Source organism: Monodelphis domestica, chromosome 3 (assembly GCF_027887165.1).
Source record: "Monodelphis domestica isolate mMonDom1 chromosome 3, mMonDom1.pri, whole genome shotgun sequence".
NCBI lineage: Eukaryota > Metazoa > Chordata > Mammalia > Didelphimorphia > Didelphidae > Monodelphis > Monodelphis domestica.
In genome coordinates this window covers 55461035-55476517 of record NC_077229.1, presented here as the reverse complement: position 1 = coordinate 55476517, position 15483 = coordinate 55461035, and the positions used below count along the sequence as shown (strand labels likewise).

At 38.8% G+C, this 15483-nt stretch overlaps 1 protein-coding gene across 4 annotated transcripts in view; it reads left to right on the top strand.

Moving 5' to 3' along the window:
• RIMBP2 (RIMS binding protein 2) overlaps window positions 1-15483 on the top strand; it is a 576724-nt gene that overhangs the window by 222345 nt on the left and 338896 nt on the right. The gene's annotated exons all lie outside the window — the stretch shown is intronic.

The following is a 15483-nucleotide window of genomic DNA, read 5'->3' as shown; positions in this document are numbered from 1 at the left end:
GATCTCATACAAAATCAATGTGTGAAGTTCTTTTCAGATGTTAAATCTTAATTTTGTTATTCAGTCATTTCTGACTCTTTGGAACCCCATTTGGGGTCACAACTAGTAAGTGTCTGAGGTTAGACTTGAACTCGGGAAGATGAGTTTTTTTTGACCCTGGGCTCAGTGCTTTATCCACTGTGCCACCTACCTTCCCTAAATTCTTATATAAAAGCCAGCTATTATTTTTATTATTTCCTTGCATGGCCCCATCAAGTGTTATATGGAAGAGCTCTATGGGTCAAGGTATAAAATTTCCTGGATGATTATTTGTTTTCTCTGAGAACAGCAAGTTCTATCCAGCCATGAAAAAGCACAATTTAATTTGTATAAGTATCATTAGGCAGGGTCTTTGGAGGGGAGTTTCTGGGAAGATCATTATAAAATTGTATCATCACCACCCTCTTCCACCTCCATCATCATCATGACCACCATTATTATCATTATCATCATTGATATAATTAAATTGAACACCGTGCCAGCTACTTCTGGGCATCTGCAATGATGAAATGCTTCCTCAGAATGGCCCTTGGCCCTCCAAGGTGTGTCATTAGCAGAACTTTCATAGAAGAGATATATCAAAAGAGAAATTGCCAGGAAATATAATGAGATTTTAAGCTACGTGAAGAAAAGCAGAACATCTCAGAATAAAGATGTGATGGTCCTGTCCTGGGGCAGAGCACATCTGGAGTCTTGAGTTCAATTCTGGGTGCCAGATTGGAAGAAAAATATTTGCAATTAAGGAGTGTGAAGAGCAGGACAACTGGGATAGTATTAACAATTTGGAAATAAATCCTAATAATGGTATAATTCACATTTCTGTGGAGGAAAAGCTGGGTGGCACAGGGGATAGAGAGCCAGTCCTGGAGTCAAGAACTCATCTTCCTGAATTTAAATCTGACCTCAGACACTTACCAGCTGTGGGACTCATTAAATTAAATCCTTAGCCAGAATGTATCCAAGGTCAGATTTGAACCCAGGACCTCCTAATTCGAGGCCTGGAGCTCTGAGTATTAAAAAAATCACTTTGTCTTATTTTCTTTGATATCATATGATTCTCACAATAATCCTATTTAATTTTTAAATGGTTTTGAATTCATGTTAAAGAATAAAAAATTGAAGAAAATATGAATGTTTAGCCAGGAGAAGAGAAGAAACAATTTAAGCCTTTTAGTATCTGAAGGGTTATCAAGTAGAAGGACGAAAATTTGTTTACTTGGCTCCAGAAGGCAGAACTAGGAGTAATATGGGAAAGCTAAAGAGAGGCATATTTTATCTAGGTATGAAAAACTTTCTAACAATGTTGTCATTTAGTTATTTTTATGACCCTATTAGGGATTTTCGTGGCAAAGATCCTGGAATGGTCTGCCATTTCTTTCTCTAGCCCATTTTTCAGATGAGGAAACCGGGGCAAATGGGGTTAAGTGACTTGCCTAGAGTCCCATAGCTATTAAGTGTCTGAGGCTAGCTTTGAGAGCTATCAAAAAATGGAAGAGGCCATCTCTGGAGGTGACGCGTTGCCCCTTACTGAAGACCTTCGCATAGAGACTACATGTTGGATATATTGCTTGAAGGGATTAGTTTTCATGGTTTCGTTTGGTTTCGTGGTGTAGTTTGGACTAGAAATCTGCCTTTGTCGCTTTCAAGTCTGAAATTCTGGTTCTGTGAATGTGGAGGAAAAGAAGGTCATTCTTTCAGCAAAAACTTCCATAGCCTGGAAGCTTCTCTTTCTTCTCCTTGGCTCACAGGCAGGTTATACCGAAAATATATTATCTACTCTTTTGTTTGACTGTGTCATGGAATGCTTAATTGGGACTGGGTTCTGTTCCCATTTTGAAAGCATCAGAGAGCCTTGATGAGTGCATGCGAGTTCTTCCTAAATTTGGAATTGGCCGATCTTACTTTTTGATAGAATGTTGGCTATGTTGAACTGCAGATGCATCATTAAAAGTTTATTTTTCCCTCCTCATTTAAATTTAACTTCTCATGTCTCGGGATAGAAAAACATGAAATGTTGAATAATTCTTGTATGGGGCAGGGGTTGGGCTGAAAAGAACCTTCTAACAGGTGACTTTCCAAATTGGGAGGCAGACTAATTACTCCTGGAGGTGGTTAGATGTTTAATTAGGTATTGAGGTGGGGGCAGATAGAAGTATATTTCACAAGGGGCAGCTGGCTAGCTCAGTGGATTAAGAGCCAGACCTGGAATTAGGAGGACCTGGGTTCAAATGTGACCTTGGATACATTCTAGCTAAGGATTTAATGACCTGAGTCACACAGCTGGTAAGTGTCTGAGGTAAGAGATGGGAGGTCCTGGGTTCACATCTGGCTTCAGACACTTCTTAGCTGTGTGACCCTGGGCAAGTCACTTGACCCCCATTGCCTAGTCCTTACCACTTCTCTGCCTTGGAATCAATTGATTCCAAGGCAGAGGGTAAGGGTTAAAAAAAAAAAAAGAAGCATTATTTCACAGAGTTTCCTCAGTTTGTCAGAAAGAAATTTGTCTTTATCATTACTTTATATGAGGACAGTTATAGGAAAAGGGAATGGTTAGCTTGGAGAAGGGAAGATACAATAATGATGTTGAAGTATCTGAAGGTTGAATAATATGGAAATAGATTTTGGACGATGTATAACCCAGTGGAATTGCTTGTCAGCTCCAGTAGGGGGGAGGGAAGAGGGGAGGGTAAGAACATGAATCATGTAACCATGGAAAAATACTTTTAAAATAATAAAATTTTAAAAAATGAAGTATCTGAAGGTCTGTCCTGTGCAGAAGTCATTAGACATCATGTCTTGACTCCAGAGGGCTGGGAGCTGCAAAGAGACCAACTTGGGTTTAATGTCAATAAAAACTTCCTAAGAGTTAGAGCTAGTCAAGGCAAGATGGGCTTCTCGGGAGCATGGAGTAGGATCCCCCTCCTTATTTGGTTTTTAAGTTTTGCCTGCATGACCACTTATTGGTTCACTGTGATCTAGAAGGGATTCTATTTATTCATGGATTGACTAGATAAGATCCCTTTAATTCTCAAATTCTGAGATTCTGGGATTTGGGGATTTCTTTGCAGCATTTAGCACCATGCCTGATACATAGTGGGTGCTTAATACATGTTTATTGGTTGATTGGTTGATTGATCATTGGTTTAGGGCAGAGAGGTCAAACACGAGACCAGCATCGCTCCACGGAGCTGTCAGAACAAGATTAAAATGTAACTGGGCAATATTTACCAAAATAAATAAAAATACAGCAGACTATAGAAAATGTGGTTTCTTTTAAGTCAATATGCAACAAATAGAAATCATTAGATATGGTATATTAGCCCATGTTTCTACTTGAGTTTGATACCACCAATAAATAGGATGCTCCTGATAAGGAAACTCTTGCCAATGCAAATTGGCAACTATTCGATAACTTACATTCTTTTTTTAAATTTATTTAAACTCTTACCTTCTCTCTATGAATCAATACTGAGTATTGTTTCCAAAGCAGAACATCTGTAAGAACTAGGCAATTGGGGTTAAGTAATTTGTATAGCTAGGAAGTGTCTAAGGCCATATTTGAACTCAGGACTTCCTGTCTCCAGATCTGGCTCTCTATCCACTGAGCCACCTAGATACCTTTATAACATATTCTTAGAGAGATGCCTGGGATGCCAAGAGAATAAGTGACTTGCTCAGTGTCACAAGGCCACTATATAGGAGAGACAAGACCTGAACTCCACTCTTCTCATCTCCCTATAAATATACAAATATAAAGTATATGCAAAATTATTTCAGCGTTATGGAGAGTTCTAATGATTTCAGGGATCAGCTGTAAAACAGCTCCTGAATTTTGAAGGAAGCTAGAGATTCTCTGAGACTGCTTCAGTGGATAATTGAGCATTGGTCTGATTTCAGATCCTGCCTGTATGACTTCAGGTAAAACGAAAGGGTTGAATTAGATGACATCTGTGTCTCTACTAGCTTTAGGTCCATGTTCCTTTGATCCTAAAAGACATTCAAGACATGGGAGACTACCTGTGCAAGGTGATGGATTGTGTGTGAAGGAGAACAATAGGAAATAATCCTATTTCATATGAATCACATGGACTGTTAGAACTGGAAGGGGCCCTAGAGATCATCTCATCCATTTTACATTTGTGAAAATTGATGCCCCGTGAGAGTAAGGGTCTTGTTTCAGATCCCACACCAAAGGAATAAGCAGCTGAGCCAGAATCTGACCCGTAGCATTCCAAGTTCCTGTGTAGCATCTGCAGAGTGCCTTGGGCTCCTTGGAGGAAATATTGCATCTATTAACAAGTTTTTCCAGAGAAGTAGCAGTCCAAATCCTTTTGTGCTGTAGATGGGAGGCAGCTGTGCATCCATCTTTCTGGCTGGGCTATCTGTTCTGAACTTGCTCTGAGGCTGGTCTAGGTCACTGTGTTTAGAGGTTCCTTGGCTGCCCAGGGAGCTGGTCTTCTAGGATCAAAGCTGGAGAAGCATTATCAGACAAGGTCTTTGTTTTCCTTTAAGCAGATTCCAAGTCTCTGTATCTGTCTATACTTCAGGACAGACTGTCTCAACATAATGTTATTTCTAGAGGAAATGTTCTCTGAAAGCAATCTCTGATGCCATCATCCTTCATCATTAGAGCAATTAAGGATCTTAAATTCCCTTTACTTAAAAAAAAACAAAAAACTAGAGAGAGAAATCAAAGCAGGATAGACTTTCTTGTTCTCTCACTCAAAATGCCCACAGTGATCCATCAAAATTTGCCATTTATTCTTGACATACATAATCCTTGATGCTCTCCTAAGCCTTGTCTATACTAGCCATTAAAAACACAAGGCTTTAGCTATTTTAATTTCATGACCAAATATAGATCTGGCAGCAGAAGCAGTGAAAATTGCTCAGGAGGTCTTGAAATCTGTTCTGTTAGTATCATGCTTGGTCTCAGCTCTGCCACTGATTTACTGGGTATTCTTGGCAATTCACTTTCTTTCTCTGGTCTCTAATTTCCATATCTCAAATAGAGTGGTCACAAAGCACAACAGAAAGTGCAAACATTAGAGTTAGAGAATCCGAGTTAAAAAATGCAGCAAATGACATGAACTGCTTTTGTGACCTTGGTCAAGTCCCTTAACCCACTCTTAGCCTCACTTGGTACCTGTGTAAAATGAGGGGTTTGGAGTAAATGGTCTCTCAGGTCCTTTCTAGTCTTAGATTTATGGAAATTCTTTCCATTCAATTATTTTATGAGAACTTGCTACAGAGCTTGGTAAATGGTATACACTTAATAAATCCTTTTTTATTCCTTCATTCATAAAATAACAACACTAAACCCCTAATGAACCCCAGCTCTTCAAGGGGTTTCCATGCCATTGGGAGTGGAGATTGGGGTGGGCTTCAGAAAAATTCAGAAACAAAGTAACAACAACTGAGGGAACTGGGAATGATGCCTGAAGTCTGAAAGAAGCTAGGATTCCAGCCTCAACAGACTCATTCAAACAGATTATAGGAACTGTTACTTTATCTTGAAGAGGCAAACATGTAAATCTTGAGAGACCAGCAATTTCACTCATTCTGGATTCTGTGTTAATTGCCGAAGCTGAAGATGACTTTGCGAAATACAGAGTGGAAAAAGGATCAAAAGAACTTCTTTACTGAGAGAACTCAACTTTAATTTTGGGAAGAAACATTATGTAGAGAATTCTTAAAAGTCCTTGGCTGCTTTCTTTAGAGTTGAATGGTGGAATGGTGTTCCAGAAGTGAAGAAAAGTCAAGAGGAGCAGTCATGGTTAGAAGAGTATCTGATGATGATCTTTTTCCACAAAAGGAAGATTGGTATTCTTTAAGTCCATGTGTTACAGGGGATAGAGAGCTACTACTGAATCTAGGAAGACTTCAGTTCAAGTCCTACCTCTGACATTATGGATATTACTATGGATAAATCCTCTTAGTTCTCTAGGAAGCTTTCTAAGGTCATAAGCTACAGAAAAAGTACTTACCTGAATTCATATAGGAAGTTTCATTATTAAGGAGTTCTCTATTTCAAAGAAATCACAGGTCTAGGATTTATCCCCTTTATTATTTGTCATTTTGTTAACACATTACATGATGCATAGCCTTGATGTTTATTTAAGCCTATATTTGATTTTATATATATTATATACAACATATAGTATAGAGAGAAAGAGAGAAGGAGGAGGAGGGAGGGAGGGAGGGACAAAAGGGAAGTAGGAAGGGAGGGAGGGAGGGAGGGAGAGAGAGAGAGAGAGCACAATTGCTTTGCTTGTAGGAAGAGATTTCTTTTTCAGTTTACTAAGTTTTATTTAATTGAAGTGGTGGAGGCTCACAATTATTGTTTAATGAGTAAGAAGTTATGTGTTCTAATGTGGAAGTATCAGAACATAGCCACTGATTACCCCAGAACCTGGGATGAGAATGATTAAGGATGATGGGTCAGTTGTAGATAAGAGAACTCAATGGCCACTTCAACTAGGCTATGTGTGAGTGTTTTTATGCTGAAATTCTGTTATACAAGGTAAGAATGAGCATTGACAGCCAAGAAAATGGGGGAAATGTTTACATAGAAATTGGCCCTTAAGTTGAGCTTTGAACAAAGCAAGATATTCTGAGGCAAAGTTGAGGAGGGAAAGCATGTCCCCAATGAGAGGTTATTGAGTTGCTGCTTTATATAAAGTGACGGGGAACTCACTACCTTTCAATGAAGCCCATCTTAATTTGGGACAGACCTCCTGAGAAATAAGCCTATTCTCTGGATATATTCTGATTTCTCAAAGTCCATTCCAATTCATTCATAAGATTGGATAACTCCATCTTGCTCAGGCTGGAAGTACAGGGACTACTCACAGTCCTGATTTTTTTCTGATTGGCATACTCTTTTCTCACCTGGACCAGTTAATTAGGCATATATATTGTGTCTGCAATAAGATTTTGGGGACTCTACTTAATAGTAATTCACTTTGCTATAGTATTTTAATATTTAGCACTATGCAAAGAGTGCCATATTTGGAACCACAGGACTTGAATTCAAATCCCAGCTCTGTCACTTATTTTTTATTTGACCTTGGGCAGTACACTTAACCCTTTAGGCCTCAGCTCCTTTGTGGTAAAATGAAGGGTTAGATGAGATAACCTTAAAGGTGTGTTCCATCTCTAAATCTATGATCCTGTGATCTCTCTTTCTGCCAACTCTATGATATGGGCATTGAAAGAATTATTATCCCCATTTTACAGATTAGGAAACTGAGGTTCAATGACTCTCAAAATGAGAGAGAAAGGGTCTGAAACATGTTTAGCACCCAGCCTCCTAACTCCAGTTCCACACTCTATTCTGTTCAATAAATGATGTGGCCAGGTCCAAGCAGGTGTTAACATCTGCTCCATATTCATTCTTTGTCCCTTCTCTCCCCTCCCCCCCAGCTCTGTTTCAATGTTGAAAGAACCTACTGGTATAGAACGTGGCTATCCAGAGATCCCAGACTCCATAGATGCTATTCAGCCGTCATTTCCTATCATTAGTCTTTGAATGGGAGCCTCTAACTGGGGCTTGCACTGGTTACCTATTAGTAACCAGGCAACAGAAGCATTTCCTAACAGTGGTGGCAATCAACAAAGAGTATTAGCTTCCTCTGTATAAATTAAAGTGCTTTGGGTTTGGAAAGGATGTTGATAGGGGGACATAACAACGGATATAGCTTAATTTTTACCTGTGGCCATGCTATAGACCCAGTCCCTATGGCAACGTGACTTTGCTCAATGATATACACACACCAGACAAGATTTGCTTTTATATTTCTAAGCACATAATGTTCTTGAGAATTAAAAAAAAAGATAATTCCTCTGATCTCACATAAGGAAAATGGTGCATTTAGAATCCCTGAAAACTATAGTTAAGTCACTGGGGCTCTTCCTGAAGAGTTGGATTGCAGGACAGGAGATGGGGGAAGGCTAATATTTCTTGAGAATATGCAGGGTTGACTTCCTCTGGGGGTTGGGGTGTAGCCAAGAGACTGGTGATGTCAGCAGGTCATGAAGAGAGATTGCTAATAATAGGCTTGATTCAGAATAGGATCTAGGGTGAGGTGAAGGCTACAAGAAGCTGTTAGCCATAGAAAGAGCTACCCCTGTTCATTTTGCTAAGCTGGTGTGTTCTTCCTATTTCTCAGGCAGGTGAGTGTCATCATTGCTCTAGCAACCATTCTTAAGTGTCTCCTTGGGGAGAAGGAACATGGTAGAATGGATTTGGAGTTAGAGAACTTTCCTGGATTTTAAACCCGGCTCTTATACTCACTACCTAGGTAACCTTTGGCAAGCCACTTAACATCTTTGAGTGTTTTTTTTTTCCTTAGTTATAAGATGTGACTGTTGAACTAGATTTGAGAACATTAAAGTTCTTCCTTCCCCTCCTTGTAAATTCTCTCTCTCTCTCTCTCTCTCTCTCTCTCTCTCTCTCTCTCTCTCTCTCTCTCTCTCTCACTCACTCTCTCTCTCTCCCCTTCCCTCTCTCCTTCTCCCTCCCTCCCTTTCTCTCTTCTCTCTCTCTCTCTCCTTCCCTTTCTCCTTCTCGCTCCCTCTCTCTCTCTCTCTCTCTCTCTCTCTCTCTCTCTCTCTCTCTCTCTCTCTCTCTCTCTCTCTCTCTCTCTCTCTCTCTCTCCCTCTTTCTCCCCTCCTCTTTCCATACATCCACACAAATATATGTATATATAAAGCTATGTCTTGCTTGTTTCTATTTATCAGTTATTTCTGTGGAGGAAGACATATACAAATTATTCTTTAAATAATATTCCTGTTGTATATAATGTTCCCCTGTGAACTAGATGATTTTGGAAGTTCTTTCCAACTCTGATCATCAATGATCTAAGTTTATTGTCCTGTGGTGGGGGTTGGAATAGCTGCCAACTCCCACAAGACACCTTTCTTGATCTTCCCCAGATATTAATACTTCCCCCCAAAGCTACTTGTATTTACTTTATTCTTTATATTCTACAAATTCTTTCCCATATTCCATATATTCTTTTCCTTAGTCTAGATATTCAATTCTGAATTCTAGGCTTTGTGGTATAGAGTAAAGCTTTAAAGTCTGAGGAGTAGGGTGTTCAAGTTCTGCCTTTGAAACTGACTACCTATGTGACCTTGGGCAAATCAGTTAACCTCCCTGGGTTTCAGTTTCCCCATCTGTAAAATGAACATGTTGAATTAGATGGCCTCTAAGTTCCCCTCCAGTTCTAACTCTATTATCCTATTTTTAATCCTCTTACAATCTTCTTAAACCTTGATTTCCTTTTTTTTTTTTTACAGTTGAGTAAACCAAGGCTCAGGTATTAGACATAGGTTACTAGATTTAGAAATGGAAGAGAGAGGGGGCAGCTGGGTAGCTCAGTGGATTGAGAGCTAGCCCTAGAGATGGGAGGTCCTAGGTTCAAATCTGGCCTCAGACACTTCCCAGCTGTGTGACCCTGGGCAAGTCACTTGACCCCCATTGCCTAGCCCTTACCACTCTTCTGCCTTGGAGCCAATACACAGTATTGACTCCAAGATGGAAGGTAAGGGTTTATTTAAAAAAAAAAAAGAAATGGAAGAGATTTCAAGGACCATCTTGTCCAATTTTCTCATATTACAGATGAGGAAACTGGGGCTCAAGGAGGTTAAATTCTTTGGTTAATATATGCAGGTAATAGGTGTCAGAAGTGGAATTTGAACCCAAGTCCAGTGACTCCAAGGCCAGTGCCTCTTACTTTAGTGGAGGGACTAAAACGGAGACCTTTGATCTTCCCTTTTTCCCTTGCTTATCCTCATTCAAAGCCTTTCTTTGCCTTCAGTCTCCGGAAATTTAGACAGTGCTGTGATTAGCATCACAAGAAGGAAAGAAACAGTTTTCCATCTGAATGCCTCTGAAGAAGGATGGCTTTCTGAATTTCCCCTTTCAAAGTATTTCTTTGGCATTCAGCCTGCCAGTGAAAATCAAACCAAGATGAGCTGAAGCCATAAAGGGCACCCAAAGTTTTAGGCCTTTTGGAAATCTACCTCACCTGGACCAGAGGGATGGCACTAACCTTGAAGGAATTACCTAGTGAGTGCTTGGTGAGTTTCTTCTCTTAGTTCTACTAAAGCTGCTACTTCAGGAGGTTTCAAATTTTTGAAAAGACAAGAAATTAAAGTTCTCCTTTGTTTCACTTTTTGAATCTATACTCAAGAGCCTGAAAGCTGTAAAGTCAGTTTCTTTTCTGATAATGTCTTTCTGAGTACTATAAAATTGCATCCCTTTCTATAATGAAGAAGAGGGTGACCCAATTCAGTGGGAGAAACCAAGGATACTTATCTTGAAGAAGACTTAGAAAGGGCTTTGACCACTGTTTTCAAATACTCCAAAGACTATGAGAGAGAGAGACAGAGACAGAGACAGAGAGACAGACAGAGAGACAGAGAGACAGAGACAGAGAGAGAGACAGAGAGACAGAGAGAGAGAGTTGCAGCAAAAATCAACATAGCAAATGGTCTGTGAATGTATGCAATATGTCATATCCATACTCCCCCACCTCTGCAAAGGGTAACTTTTTCTGCATCATGCCTATATTACTTTATTTTGTCTCCTTAATGATTAGATGAGAGTCATTTAAAAAGAAACACATAGGTGGTGTGTACAGAAATGACTGCCAAAGTTGTTTTTAGGAGTTCTGGAAAACATTTTATTATCCTTCATTTTTAGTAGGATAAATAATCCCCATCATCCCTCCAAATTTTGCTTATCCTATTAATTTGCTTAATGAATTTTCTTTCTGAGTGTAAAAAAGTGAATGTTAGCCCAGTTACTGGTTACTAATGGGTAACCAGTGCAAGCCCCATTTAGAGGCTTTCATTCAAAGCCTAATGATAGGAAATGATGGTTGAATAGCATCTATGGAGTCTAGGATCTTTGGATAGTCAGGTTCTTTCAACCCTGAAACCCAGCTGGGGGGAGAGGAGGGAAGGGACAAAGAATGAATAATAGTGTTTCAAGAACAAAGGTTTCCTATCTACTTTTAAAATACCTATACAACTTTCCTAGACATAAAACTCTTTCCTTCACAATTCTTAGATTGAATATCAGGATTTTAATTCATGGCCAACTAACTTTAATCTCACTCTATTTCAATTATCTTTCATCCTAATAGTTGGGTTCTAATGACTCTGATTGTTATCACATCATTTGATTATGGCATTTTGATGACCCAAGAAGAAAGCAAGGAGAAAATGTATTGGCTATACAACTTTGGAGAAAGTGCTAAGCAATCAGGAAAAACTGGAACTATCAGCTGATTTTCACATCACTGAGTCTTCAGAAACTTTTTAGGCAACATCAAAAGAGGGCCAAGCAAAAGAAAGGATTCCAAAAGTCTTTTTGTAATCCTGATGTGGTCTAAAAAGGGAAGAGGAATATTATTACTCCCTAATCCCCAACTCTGTCTCTCAACACAGCCTAGCATCTCATTCTCCTTTTTGACAGCCCCATCATATTGTTGGCTTTCATTGAACTTGTAGACCACTGAAACCATCAGATCTTTATCAAACAAACAAAAATGGAATAAATGTGTTCAGAAGTCTGATAAAGAAAGACATCCCTCATTTTTTTATTGAGGAGAAAAGGGATGTGGTATTAATTCTCATTGTTACATTAATTCAGTATCAATTCAATTCAATAAATATTAAGGCTCATACTTTGTACATAGCCTTGTGGTAAGCACTGGCAGAGAGACCATATTTAGAAAAAGATGGCGCGACCCTCGCAGAGCTTTTGGTCTATTAGAAGAATAAGATATATAAAGAGATAATTCTAGCACTTCATTATAATAAAACACACACTCACTCACACATCATCACTCAATGTGAGCTCCTACCCAGAAGGGAATAAATGAGAGACAAGTCCAGTGAATCTGTGACTAGCTGCAAGCAAAGCTCATAAATGGCTCATATTGATAAATAACATGTCAGCTTCCATGCCTCATCTTTCCATTACTCTTGCCCTCTTTGTGTATTGTCACTATTGGGGGGAAAAATTCTAAAGGCAGGATCTAGCCAGCACCTGGAAACCATCTGCCATCCCAGTCTGACCCCTTATAGGGCCTTCAGATACTGCTATAAATATATTCCCAGGCATGTGATGTGTCCCACAAGAAAAGGGGAAAATAATGACAGGAATCAAAGTCAAGCAATATAGACCCTTTAAATGACTGTGTTATGTGGTCAGTTCTCCCTCTCCCTCCTCCCCCTTCCCACCTCTCTCTCCCTCTACACCCTCTGTCTCTCTCCCTATCTCTCCCTTTCTCTGTTTGTTCATCTCTCTCTCTCTCTCTCTCTCTCTCTCTCTCTCTCTCTCTCTCTCTCTCTCTCTCTCTCTCTCTCTCTCTCTCTCTCTCTCTCTCCCTCCCTCCCCTCCCTCCTCTCTCTCTTTCTCTTTCTTTATCTCTCTATTTGTTTCTGTTTCTGTCTCTATCTCTTTCTGGGTTTCTTTTCTCCCTCCTTTCCTACCTCACTTCTTTCCATATCTGTCTGTCTCTCTCATTCTTTCTTAATATAGAATGTGATATGCCTCAGATAGCTTCTCTGCCCCTCCCACCAAGGCATGTGTAGACAGAGGACCTTTCTCAGCATTTAATTAGTTACAATCATAGGTATGGAGGTAAGGAGAAAATAATGGGAAAAGTAACTGTCTTTGAATTCCTTTTGAAAAATCCTTAGCCCAATAATATATTTGCATGTTTATGAAGAGGGTGAGGGAAGTGCCAAAAGGGAAAAGAAATACAAAAAGAAGGCAGGAAAGAAAGATTGTGGATTCTGTAGCAAACTTAGAGATGATCAAGTTTAACCCCCTTGTATTACAGATGGGGAAAGTGAGGCAGAGGAAGAAGGAAGGAGGAGAAGTGAGAGAAAGAAGGAATAAAACATAGCAGGAGAGTCAAAGTGAAAGGAACACAAAAAGGAAGAGCATGAAAACAGAGAGAGGAAAAAGATCAGAAAAGATGAAGGGATAAAGGAAAGAGAAAAGATTCTGAAAGGAAAAAGAAAGCAAGAAAAGAGAAGGGAAAGGAAAAAAGAGAAAAGAACATGCTGTGAAATAGGCAGAAGGAATGGAGAGAAGGGAAGGAAAAAGGGAGAAGATGATAAAAGAGGAAGAGACAAGGGGAAAAAGAAGATAAAACTGAGTCACAGAGATGTAAGGGTAGGGGACAGGAGAGAGAAGAAAGGAGGGGGAGAACAGAGAAAGTAAAGGGAAAAAGATGTAAAGAGAAGGGGATAGAACACTGGAGAAGAAGGGAAGGAGGAAGAGGAGAAGATTAGTAGGGGATGAAACAAAAAGAAAGAAGAGGAGGAGGAGAAAAAGGTTTCTGCTAGACTGAAAGACTAATTCATGTTAGAAAAGGAGAGAATGTATAAAGTACTTTCCAAGTTTTTCCTTCCAGAATTAAAGGATTGAGTAGGGGGAAGGGATGGCATTTATTGATTATTTAATATGTGCTAAGTACTAAAGAGGAGTGGTGGTGACCACCTCACAAACTGGCCCATTTCAGCTTCAATTATTGGAAAAATTTTCTTCCATCAAACCTAAATAGACCCCTTTGATGCCTTCACCATTGCTTCTAATTTTGGACCCTGGGACCAAAAAGAATAAAATTCACCTTACTACTTGAAAAGAGCAATTGTGTCCCTTGCCCCAGTTTTCTTTCTTCTGCACTAAATGTCTCTAGTTCCTTCAAACAGTCCTCATTAATCCTTCATGATGATTACTTCTTACAGTCCAATAATATTCCATTATATTTATATATCTTAGTTTGTTCAGCCTTTCATTAATCAATGGACAATAACACATTATTTTTTTTACTACCAAAAAGTATTACTAAAAGATATTTCATAAAGATGGATTTTTTCTTTCTATCCTTGACCTTCTTGAAAGTATATTCCCTTCCAGTAGTAGAATGCTTGTTCTAAGGATAAGAACAGTTTAGTAACCTTTCTCTTATGATTTCAAAATTTTCTGTAATAGTTAACTCTAGTTCTATTAACAGTATATTATGAGCACCTATATGGTTCAGTGAAAAGAGAGCCAGGCCTGGAGACAGGAGGTCCTGGGTTCAAATCTGGTATCAGATATTTCCCAGTTCTGTGACCCTGAGCAAGTCACTTGACCCCAGTTGCCTACACCTTACTGCTCTTCTGCCTTGGAACCAATACTTAGTATAGATTCTAAGGCAGAAGGATTGAAAAACCCCATTTTGCCTATCTTCCTATTGTGTCTCCATTTTATAATTTAAATTTTTTTACAAATTTTCCCTATTAAAAATATGAGTCCCAAATCCTAGTTGTTTTATTTTAAATTACTCTTGTTGTTATTATTATTACTCATATTTTTCATATACCTGTTATTAGTTTTCATTTCTTCCTTTAAAACTATACATATCTTAAAAGCATTTATCTCTTAGGCAATAAACTTATAATTATATATTTCCATCAGTTTCCCATATTAGATCATAGACTTTTGTCAAAGCTATTTGATTCCAAAGTTTTTCCCTTTAGTGTCTCTATTTTTCTACTCTACTTTTCTGAGTTCCATTGATTTTGTTTGTGTAAAAGTATTTAATTTTTATATACTAGAAGTCATCTATTTAATCTTTTGAGATCTCTTATGTTCCTTTGTTTGTATAAAATGAAAGTAAAATATTATATGTAATATTATTTAAAAATATTGTTGTGGTCACCATTTATAAAATTAACTCTTAAGTCATGAATCTGTCAGTAGCTCTTAACAATTAAGTTTTAATCAAAATGGAGATAAAGTAAAAAGAGGGAAATGTAGGAAGGAGACAGAAGATATGACCTAGCTAAAATACCCTAAGCTGAATCAGGAAGCCCAAATTCAAAGCCCCAAAAGATGCCAAAGTCCACAAAAGCCCTCGACTGCACAGCAGGCACCAGAGTTCCAGCTCCAGACTGTTTTCTCCCAAAGTGCCAACCGAGAGAGTCTCCATGCTCCACACCACACCACACCCTTTTCTTTCCGTCCCTCTCTGCCACGCAGCGTGCACATGCAAAATGGTATGTGGGGTAGGACGAGCTTAGGGAGGACAAGCATAGGGAGTAGATTCTATCTACATATTTGGTTATGGCATCTCTTGCTAGACATAATTGTGAAAGATATCTCCTTCAGTTCTCCAAGTTTAAAAAAGAGATGTGATTATTTTCATTTAGGTTCCTTATCTAATTGGATCTTGTTTTATATATTGTGAATGCTAGACAGAATCTGTTTTCTGTCAAACTTCCTTCCAGTTTTCTCATTCTTGACAAATAGGGGTTCTTTCCTCAGTAGATAATTTTTGTGTGTTTTATCAAACACAAGGTTACTGTATTTATTTGTTTTAGACTGGAGAATGCTGGGTTTACCAGGGTATGGCCACTGTGTATTCTCTA